Raw genomic sequence first — 10,411 nt, 5'->3', positions numbered from 1 at the left:
GTGGGGTGGTGATAATGTTCCATGTCAACCAAGAACAAATGTTTTGAGACAGAGTCTCATTGTGGCCCAGTCTGGCTTGGAACTCACTATGTAGACCGGGATGGCCTTGAACTCACAGAGATCAGCCTCCTCTGCCTCCTGAGATTTGGAATTTAAGGAATGTGCCACTGAACCTAGTGAAAACAATTCTTTTAAGGACTGGGAGTATAGATTAGTGGTAAGTAGTTTTCTGCAATACACAAGGCTCTGGCTCCCACCCCCAGCACCACAAAACAAACATGCACACAATCTTTTAAAATAAAAAAATGCATTTGAGGGGGTTGGAGAGGTGGCTCAGAGGTCAAGAGGATTGGCTTCTCTTCCAGAGGTCCTGAGTTCAATTCTCAGCAACCGACCTCTAAAATGAGGCATTCAGGCAATACTTGCAGGTGAAATACTGTATAAGTAATAAATAAAATATTAAAAAATATGCATTTGAAACAAAGAAAATGAGTGTGGCTACAGGTGTCTACGTACATGGATGATTAACTTGTGAAGAGGAAGGATTTGCTTTTGGCTGGCTCACATACTGGAAACGACAGTCCATGAGACACTGGCCCCATTGTGGGGTCCAGCGGGGGTAACACACTATGGTAGGAGCTCTGGCAGGCCAAAACTGTCTGCCTCATTGCCAGGAAGCACAGCAGAGAAAAGGGGAAGAGATGGGGTCCCATCATCTTCTTCAAGGTCATATCCGTTATGGCTTAAGCACCTTCCAGGAAGCACTACCTCTTAGGTATGCCTCCCCCCGGGTCAGCAGGATGGCTCAGTAGGTGAAGGTGTTGTCACCAAGCCTGAGCACCCCAGTAAGATTCCTGGGACTCATGCAGAGGGAGAGAACTGACTCCTGCAGGTTCTGGGACCTCCGTATAGTCACCGTGTGCCCCCCTCCCATAGTAAAAAAGATGCAGCTTTAAATGTTTATTTATTATCTTTGTTTTCTGATACGGATGTTTCGCCTGTGTGTAAGTCTACACACGCCGTGTGTGCAGCGCCCTTGTTGACTAGAAGAGGGTGTCGGATCCTCTGGAACTGGAGCTATAGACAGCTCTGAGCAGCCATGTGGGTGGAGCTCGGAACTGAATCTGGGTCCTCTGCAAGGGCAAGAAGGGCTCTCAACTGCCGAGTCATCTCTCCAGCTCCAGTAAGTATCGTTTTTATAAATCAAGAACAAAAAGGATACGATGGTCTCCCGATAGCAGCATTCTGGGGACTAAGCCTTGACACTCAGGACATTTAACGCCTGGACTCCAGCAGGCTCCGTATTCAAAATCTGTGCAGGTCCTGTACGAGACCAAAGTTTTAAACAGATCTTATGCTTTCCAGACTGGTACAATCTGACTGCACTCTATAGTGTTATTAATTGCATTCTGACAGCTTCCTAGTTTTGATATTGCACTGTAGTTGCGCAAGAAGTAGCTAGGGGTGAGATGGGGCTGAGTGATGATGCACATAACCTTTCTGTATGGTTTTTGGCAGTTTCTTGTGAGTCTGTAAGCCCACATTTACAAACAAACTCCTTAGTCTGCACTTTAAACCCAGGTGGTCTAAACACAGGATTCTTTTTGTCATGCTACCCCTACCTTCAACCAAAGTAAAAAAAAAAAAAAGGTTTATTAATTCTTTAAAAGTTTCACAATATATTTTAAACATATTTATACCCTTCAACTCCTTCCCTTACGATCCTCTCGGCCCTTCCATCCCTTCCCACCCAACTTTGAGATTATATATTTTTTCTTCTTCTTTCCCTATGAAGGTCAGGTTGTGTGGCCCAGACATTCTTGGGGTTCAGGCCAGCTCTGGGTTACCAGGAGTCACATCATTAAAAAAAACCTGACTCTTTCTCTCCCAGCAGCTTTCAAATGCTAATAGCTCTGCAGCTAGGGGATTATATGTCCTTCCTCTCTGTCCTGTGCTGGAGTTTTGTCTGGGCAGAGGTTTCACAGATCCTGCGCATGCTGTCACGAACACTGTCAAATGCACTTTGGCCCTGCTGGGTCTGGAAAACACTGTTTTCTGGAAGTCACCCACCACCTTTGACCCTTACAGTCTTTGCACCTTCTTTTCCAGAAAGATCCCTGCACCTTGGGGTGAGCTTTCCACCAAATTAAAAAAATAAAGTGTTTATGGTATTTTCTAAGTGCCTTCCTTCCTTCTTCTGTTCTTGTCATTCATCTGTATATCCGTCCATCTGTACATCCATCGTTTTCCTCATACATCCATCCCCCTCCCTCCTTTTCTTCTTCCTTTCTTTCTCGTACTATTATGATAAGTTTTCTTCCTTTTTCCAAGTTCTGCAATCACCTCACTGTATATGTTCTGCCAGGTCTGAGGGAAACATTTTCACTTTGCTTCTTATAGGCGCTCACCACCCAACCCCTTGGTGAATCTAAGAACGTGAAGACTAGAATTTCATATTTCATTTTGTTTTCTTGGCAGAGTTTCATGTAGCTCAGGATGGCCTCGAATTTGATAGTAGCCGAGCACGAACCCCTAATCCTTCTGCCTCTACTTTCCAAGTATTGGCATTACAGGTATGAGCCACCACGCCTGGCTTCTAAGTCTAGAATTATTTCTTCTCTCCTCCCTGCTCCTACCCCTGGTGACCTGTGGACAGGCCTTTAATTTGTAAGTCTGGGTTTACCTGTTTGGAAATGTGTTGAATAATATATACCTCCTCCCTCGTCAGAGAGCTTTAATTACTGTTTGCAATGCTGCCTAAGATGTGGAGATGAAAGGTGCTTTTAAAAGCCCATGTTACTGGCACTAGCAATAAAGCTGAGGAATTTGTTTGTGAATTTGCAAGGTTGTCTGTCATAGCTGGGAAAGCAGAAAAAAAAAGGGGGGGGGGATTGATTTTATGTGGAAAAACCTTGTCCCAAAACCAGCCCACGGGTTCTGGTTGGTATAAATAGCTAGAGCATGTTGTACCTTAAAGTACTTCGCAAATTCCACATTCTTGTGTGCTCCTGAAAAGACAGAGCTCACATTTGCAAAACTGAAAACAAGGAGTTACCTGGGGTTATAAGACAGGAAATCCAGGGGCCGTTTTCTGGCTGAGACCATTCTGGGTTCTCTTGACAGTTTATGAGAAAAGTTCAGTTAGGACACAAGGCTTTTTGTTTTTTATCATCAATACTCTACTTTTCTGATCACATTTCTATCAAAATCATAGTTAACAAGGAGCTTTGGAAACCTACCATTTTAGGGAACATTTAGAAGGTGTTAAGATAAAATAAAGGTGTAAAATGCAGCCTCAAAGCATTCCCCATCAAACCAGAGGATAAATAGGACCAAGTGGCCTATATTTAGACTTTGCTTCATCATGCCCTGTTATTAATAATAACTGCCCCCTTTGGTGTACCCAGAGCCCTTTGAAATGCGTTACTTCATCTGATCCTCTGACAATGCTGGGATCTCAAGCTCAAAGAGGAGTGACATATGATGCCCCCAGCATTTAAACCTAGTCTTGGGAGCTGGAAGGATCTAAGGGAACCTCAAGGAATTATAGAGAAGAAAAGCCCTGGCTCGTCTTAGGCCAAAGATCTAAGACGGGGGATTTGACAGAGAAGAGGTACAGGGGAGGAGGTGTGGTGTGAGGGTCGGGGGACAGAGGCTCTGGTTTGCTCTTGACTCTTAATCTCTGCGTGGATTAGAGCATGACTTTACAGGCTGAGCTTCCATTTCCTCCTTTGCTAAATGGAGCTTTAATAACAATGTTTCTTTCTTCCCTGGCTCTGTTAAAGAGATGAGGTATGGAGGGCACAAATTATTAGAGGAGAGCTGAGTGACAAATAAATGGCAAACTCACCTTGAGCCATGAGGCAACCATCTTGGAAGTAAAGAAGAACAACATAACCTGTCTGAGATAAATATAGATTTAAATGCAGTTATAGGAAATCACATCACGGAAGTGAATTCTCCGCTTCCTGCTGCCAACACCCCTCACTGCCACTTGCTGCCAGGCCCTAGCCATCATGATGGACTCTTATTCTTCTGGATCTGTAAACCAAAATAAACTCATCATAAGATTTTTTTTTTTTAAAGGAGAAAAAGAAGCTGGGCATGGCGGCACACGCCTTTAATCGCAGCACTCGGGGCAGGAGGCAGAGGCAGGCGGATCTCTGAGTTTGAGGCTAGCCTGGTCTACTCCTGAATGAGTTCCAGGACAGCCAAGGCTACACAGAGAAACCCTGTCTCGAAAAACCAAACACAACAACAAAAAAAGAATGAACTAATAGATGGATGAATGGTCACATACGTTTAACACAGTTTACCCATCTTTGGGATTTTGCCAGTTTTACAGCTTTCATTTATGTGTTTATCTTTGTGCATCTGTATATTTATTTCTATATAATTTTATCACATGTATAAATTTGCTTTGCTTCTACCACAGTCAAAATACAGACCATTTCCTTGCATGCACCATTGCCTTGTGCATCTTTTTTACAGCCACATCCGTCTCCTTTTCTCCCTAATTACTAGTAACCACCAATCTATTTACTGCCTCTACAATTTTCTCATATAAAGAATGTCTTATAAATAGAACCACACAGTGTATTGGTTATTTTTCTCATTGCTCCAACAAAATGTTTGACAAGAGCAATTCAAGGATGGAAGGGTTTATTTTGGATCCCACTTCCAGAGTATGGTTTATCAAGGTGGCTGGGGAATGAGGCCCCTGGTCACGTCGTGTCTGTAGCCAGGAAGCAGAGAAAGGTGACTGATTTCTGGTCTCACTTTATTTCCTCCTTTTCTACCCTTTTTCTTTCTTTGTTTTTTTTTTCTTTTTGGCTTTTCCAGACAGGGTTTCTCTGTGTAGCCTTAACTGTCCTGGACTCACTTTGTAGACCAGGCTGGTCTTGAACTCACAGAGATCTGCCTGCCTCTGCCTCCTGAGTGCTGGGATCAAAGGTGTGTGCTGGGATCAAAGGTGTGTGCTGCCACGCCCCGGCTCATACCCTCCTTTTCTTCAGCCTGGTACCCCGGTCTACGGTGCTGTCTGTCTTTAGGATGGGTCTTCCCACCTCAATCTGTGCAGTCTAGGAACTCTCTCACAGGCTTATGCAGAAGTCTGTCCTCTAGAGGCTTGGAGGTCCTGTAAAGTTGAAACTCAAGATTCACCACCACACAGAATATGCATGCCCTTGAGATAGTAATTTTTATTTATTTATTTACTGGTTTCATCATTGTTTTCAAATAAGGAATGCTTCATGAATTTGTGTCGTCCTTGCACAGGCGCCATGCTAACTTTCTCTGTGTCGCTCCGATTTTAGTACATTTGCTACCAGAGTGAGCATGCTTTCATTAAAAAAAAAAAAAAAAAAAAAAAAAAAGATTTAGGGGGCTGGAGAGATGGCCCAGAGGTTAAGAGCACTGTCTGCTCTTTCAAAGGTCCTCAGTTTAATTCCCAGCAACCACATGGTGGTTCACAACCATCTATAATGAGATCTGATGTCCTCTTCTGGCGTGCAGGCATACATGCAGGCAGAACGCTGTATGCATAATAAATAAATAAATATTTAAAGAATTTATTTTTAGTTACTATTTGTGCATGTGTGTGTGTCTGTGTCTGTCTGTCTGTCTGTCTGTATGCACAACACATAAGTACTAGTGCTGGAGGAGGCCAGAAGAAGCTATCAGATCTCCTGGAGCTGGAGTTACAGGCAGCTATGAGCCAGCTAATCTGGATACCAGAAACTGAACGCAGGTCCTCTGGAGGAAGAACAGCAAGAGCTCTTAACTGCTGAGCCACCTCTCCAGCCACTTGTTTATTTATTTATGTTTGTTTAGCGGTGGTAGTTGTGTATGTGTGTTGTTTATTTGTATGTGGGTGCATGCATGTTGAGGTCAGATAATGACTTTCATAAGTTGGCTCTTTCTATGATATGGGTCCCGGGGATCATACTCAGATAGTCAGGCTGGCAACAAGTGCTTTTTCTTGCACAGCCATCTTTCCAGTGTGCGCACGGGCGCGCTCGCACTCGTGTGTGTGTGTGTGTGTGTGTGTGTGTGTGTGTGTATTTCCAGTTAACATGATTTTCTTGAAAAACAACAAAGATGCTACAACTAGCGAAAGCTCCTTCCTTTTTACAGCTGAGTAGTGTTCCATGGCATAGCGTTACCAAGGGCCTCTACTAAAGGGCATCTAGTTTCCCACTTGGGGCTATTATAAATTAAGCCAGCCGGGCTCAGTGGCACACACCTGTAATCCCAGCACTCAGGAGGCAGAGGCAAGCAGAGCTCTGTGAGTTCGAGGACAGCCTGGTCTACAAAACAAGTCTAGGACAGCCAAGGCTACACACAGAAACCTGCTGTCTCGGAAAACCAAAAACTAAAAACAGAAGCAAACAAACAAAAATAATAAATAAATAAATAAGCCTCTGTGAACAAGCATGCAGAGTTTTTGTCTGATTTTTAAGTTAATTTCTCTAGGATAAATGTTCAAAGTCACAGTTCCTGAGTGGCCGTTAAGTGTTGAGCTGTGTAAGAAACAGCCATATTTTTCTCCATGGAGACTTTTCACACGGCATCTGCACTGACAATGTATGAACAGGAACAATCTGGTCGCCCGCATCCTTGCCAGCCATTCTCACTGCCATTCATTCTTGCTCTAGCAATTCTGACGAGTGATGCTTTATCTTGGTTTTCCTTTGTCCTTCCCTATTGACCAGTAATGCTGAATATCTTTTCCTATGTTTGTTAGCCATTTTGGCATTGTTTTTAGAAAAATATCTGCCCACGTATGTCTTTTGCCAATTTTCTAATTGGTATGATATATATATATATATATATATATATATATATATATATAGCATACCATATAATTTGAGACAAAGGCTCACTATATAACCCAGGCTAGTCTGGAATTTACTACATAGACTGACTGGCCTTGAACTCACAATCCCAGGTCAGGCTCCTGAGTGGGATTGCCAACATATGTCACCATATTCAGTGAGACTGTCTGAGCTTTAACTGTTGAGTTTGGGGCATATTTTTCTGAGTAGATAGTTTACAAATATTTTCTTCCAGTCTGTAAATTTTTTCATTTCCTTCATGGGATTGTCAATAGAGTTTTCAGTTTTGATATGGTCCAACCTAATACTTTTTCCTTTTATGGGTTGTATTTTTGTCATTGAATCTAAAGGTTTTTTGTTTGTTTGTTTGTTTGTTTTTTTCCTAGCCCTGGATTTCAAAGATTTTTCTTCCTAAAAGTTGTATAGTTTTATATTTTGCATTTAAGCCCTAAATCAACTTCAGTTAATTCTTTATGTAATCCAAGTTTATTTATTTGCCTGTGGCTAGTCAATTACTTAGATACCATTTTTGAAAAGGCTATTTTTTTCCTCTACTGGATTGCTTTGGCATCTGTCACAAACCGATTGAGTATATTTATATAAATCTATTTCTGAGCCAAGAACCCAATTTGAATTGTAACTCAAATATTGAACTTGGGTGAGCAGAATGCAAGAAATCAATCCGTACAGAGTGAGTGAAAACTAACACGAGAAACATTTATCAAACAACCTAATACTCTACATAGCTAAGACACTGTAAGAAATTGACTGTGAACATTCTGATCATGAGCTCGGGGAAGTGGTTCGAATCAGCAAGACACTTCCTGACTGTGGAGCCGGGGAGACTGGCATCTGTGCTGCAAGCCCATCCCTTCCTACCTGCCTCCGAGCAGGCGAACACGCTAACCAGCGCTTGCAGCATCCCTTCACTCACACGGTGGGGACCACAGTTACTTGCCTCACAGAGTTAGTTTGAGGCCCAGTGGGACGGGGACCTGCAAGGTGGTCGGCATTAAGTTTTTATTGTTATTATTTTGTTACTTCATGTGTACGGGTATTTCTCCTGAAGCTATGCCTACGCATCACCTTTCGCACCTGATGTCCAAGGACGGCAGAGGAAGGCATTAGGGTCCCTGGAAATGGAATTACTGGCATTTGTGAGCTAACCGTGTGGGTGTTGGGAACTTAAACCAGGTCCTCTGGAAGAGCAGCCAGTGTTCCAGCTCCCGACACTGTTTGTCTATGGTAGCCATAGCATGGGAGACCTGAGGAATAGTTTGAAAGTTTTGTCCCATATTTTCTGTTAGCGGCCTTTTGATCATCTGCAAGTAGATGGGTTGTTCTTTCACCAAGTAGTGCTCCTCTCTCTCTCTCTCTCTCTCTCTCTCTCTCTCTCTCTGTAGGAGAACTTGAGATTAAACCAAGGGACTTATGTATTAAGCAGGTATTCTACTAAAGAGCCAACCCAAAAACTATTGCTTAGACCCCTTGTTTCCTAGAAATAGCGGAGATGCTACAATTACACACCATGGTTCAATGTCTTCTCTCCTAAGTATTAAGGTCTAGTGTTTCTTTGCAGGTCTGGGTTTTAAAAATCTCTACTTAAAAAAGAAACCCTGGAGCCGGACATGGTGGCCCACGCCTGTAACCCCAGCAATCTGAGAGGCAGAGGCAGGTGAATCTCTGTGAGTCCAGCCTGGTCTACAAAGTGAGTCCAGGACAGCCAAGGCTACACAGAGAAACTCTTTCTTGAAAAAGGAAGGAAGGAAGGAAGGAAGGAAGGAAGGAAGGAAGGAAGGAGCCCTGTCTCAAAAACAAAACAAAACAAAATCTCTATTTCAGCTTTCTCTTAATACTAAGTCACCTTGCCAAGGAGATTCATCATCTCTTTCTCTGGACATCAACTTGTACTTAGCAAAGGGAAATAGCTTAGTGGCCACCTTCTCAAGTGGTTTAGAGGGACCACCACCACCACCACCACCACCACCAACAACAACAACAACAACAACAAAATGCAGAAAAGCTGGTAAATTTCTGCAACCATTCATAGATGTAGTGAGCATAGTTGAACATGAGTCAGCAGTCATGTCTCACGCCAAAATCCTGCTCTGCCCTTTGTAATAGCCTGTGTTCTTGACCTGAGAACTAAGAATAGTTTTTACACTTTAGAGAGAAGAAAGGAGGAAGGAAAGAATGAGGGAAAGAATGAAGGAAGAAAGGAAGGAGGGAGGGAAGATAAGGAGAGGAGAAAGGAAGGAGAGGAGGAAGGGAAGGACGGACAGAGGGGAGAGAAAAAGAGAGAAGCTGCAGAGCTTACAAAGGCTAAAATACTTACTGTCTGCTCCTTTATGGAAATGGTTTGTTGTACCTTGTTGTAGAAGATAAGCATGAGGCTTCAAAATCAGAAGCTAGCCAAGTATGGTGGCATACTTTTCTTTAGTCCCCAAACTGGGCAGGCAGAGGCAGATGAATCTGTGAGTCTGAGGCCAGCCTAGCCTACATAGCAAGAAGCCAGTCAGGGTTACATAGTAAGACTCTTGTGTCAAAACCGACCCTCCAAGCAACCAAACAAACAAACAAAAGGGGAGAGCTGGCTGGCTAGAGATCACACAGTAAGGAGCTAGACAACCTTCCATTCATCTAAAATGTAGGTTGCGCTCACTCTGTATATGAGAATATATGCTTACCAAATTATGAGGACACTATGCAGTGTTTCTAAAGTGGGTTATAAAGTTGTAGGAATTTGCTCTACAAACTCTATAATTTCCTTTTTCTTGTTGTTGCTTGAGAAAGGGCTCTTGCTTTGTAGCCCAGGCTGGTTTAGAACTCACTCTGAAATCTGGCATTAAACTTGTGGCACTCTTTTTGCTTTACCTTCACAAGTGCTGGGATCACAGGTCTGAGCCAGCATGCCTAGTTGTAACTTTCTTTTGTGAGATCACTGTGTGCATTTATCAAGACTCTGGCTTGTTTCTCTCTCTCTCTCTCTCTCTCTCTCTCTCTCTCTCCTCTTTCTCTCCTCTCTACCTTTCCTTTTCTCCCCCACCCCAAGGTCTCTGACTATCCTAGAACTCGCTATGTAGACCAGGCTGGCCTCAAATTTACAGAGATTCACCTTCCTCTGCCTCCTAAGTCCTGAAAATTACGGCCACTATGACAGATTCTTGTTCTCTTTAGTTTTAAGACTAACCACATAATCTCACGATTCACAAACGGGAAATTCAGAAGCCGCAGGCTGGATTGGCTACCCCTTTGCCTGAGACAGAATCAGTCAGTTTCTCTGGGTTTTTGGATACAGGTTAGATTTCCTGATTCAGGACTTCAAAGCCTAATTATTTCCCAGGCCTTTGGGTTGAGAGTCAAAATGTGTCTGGCTGAATGTAAGTCTGTGATTTTTCTGGAGAGCTAGAGGCTTCCATATCACAGTAGTTGCCCCTTTGTGCTGCATGTACCCTGATAAGGGGGAGGGGGTATGTCAGTGTATAAGAAACTCAACTTAGAAATGTTGGGAATGTGGGATGGGGGACAGTCGGAACAAGCACAGTAAGAGGACCCATCACCATCTGAGGACTTGC

At 43.2% G+C, this 10,411-nt stretch overlaps 1 non-coding gene across 1 annotated transcript; it reads right to left on the bottom strand.

The window, feature by feature from the left end:
• Positions 1-5,234: 5,234 nt before the first annotated feature.
• On the bottom strand, positions 5,235-5,339 carry LOC132646959 (U6 spliceosomal RNA). The gene has a single exon (XR_009585281.1). It is a non-coding gene; the product is annotated as a U6 spliceosomal RNA (small nuclear RNA).
• Positions 5,340-10,411: the final 5,072 nt, after the last annotated feature.

Source organism: Meriones unguiculatus, chromosome 12, assembly GCF_030254825.1.
Source record: "Meriones unguiculatus strain TT.TT164.6M chromosome 12, Bangor_MerUng_6.1, whole genome shotgun sequence".
NCBI lineage: Eukaryota > Metazoa > Chordata > Mammalia > Rodentia > Muridae > Meriones > Meriones unguiculatus.
The sequence above is the reverse complement of the archived record's forward strand: the minus strand, read 5'-3'. Positions and strand labels throughout refer to the sequence as shown.